The following is an 858-nucleotide window of genomic DNA, read 5'->3' on the forward strand; positions in this document are numbered from 1 at the left end:
TTCGTAGTATGTTTCTGATGTCGTGACTGAACAGTAGTTTGGTATATTATTCTCCATGTTCATTTCCACGTGTCACCAATTCGTCCACTTGTTCATTTCTAGATATGATGATATGACTGGGAACCAACTGAACTGCAGTGTCACGACCGCGAGTTCCAGCAACGTGTGTATGCTATGCCATTTTTGTGATGATATTACAGTGTACAGATATTGCCTGGGCATTGCAGAGTAGCTAAAAAGTCCTCCCTTCCCATGTGATCTCTGCAACGTAAGTGTGTCTGTATGCTGTGCTAGCATGTCGCAGTGAAGTGCTATGCACCTTATTTCAGTAGTGTGCCAATATTCTACGTTTTTTGTACGAATTTATCCCTACTGACGGAAAATATTACCACGTTATGAAATGCCGAGCTGGATATAGGTCAAAGTCACCACTGCCAGCATCAAGTATAATCTGAATCGAGGATAATATTTAGGCAATCATCAAAACGCCTCGTGCAAGTGAAAGTACCTGTATTAAGCTGACGGCTTTATTGCAGAAGTTAATTAGCATAAAGTACGTCTAATAATTTTCGCGTGCGCTAGCTAAAGTAATGTTGCGATGTTGCTTTTTTTCTATCTCTTCAAAGCTACTTATTGAAGTTATACCTGAGTCTGTTATATTTCTGAGTGGAGAAAAGCACTCATTAAAATTTTTATTTTGGCATGTAACCATCCTCACTTGTTCCTGTGCAAAAATAATGTTCTGATTTCTTTCGTTTTAGTCATTAGTATCATCAAAGGAATCGCGGTGGCTTTGAGTTCGGTTCATTACATCATTGGACATTCTACAGCCCAATTATTTTCGTTCACTTGTAAAGG

This window comes from Dermacentor silvarum, chromosome 6 (assembly GCF_013339745.2).
Source record: "Dermacentor silvarum isolate Dsil-2018 chromosome 6, BIME_Dsil_1.4, whole genome shotgun sequence".
NCBI lineage: Eukaryota > Metazoa > Arthropoda > Arachnida > Ixodida > Ixodidae > Dermacentor > Dermacentor silvarum.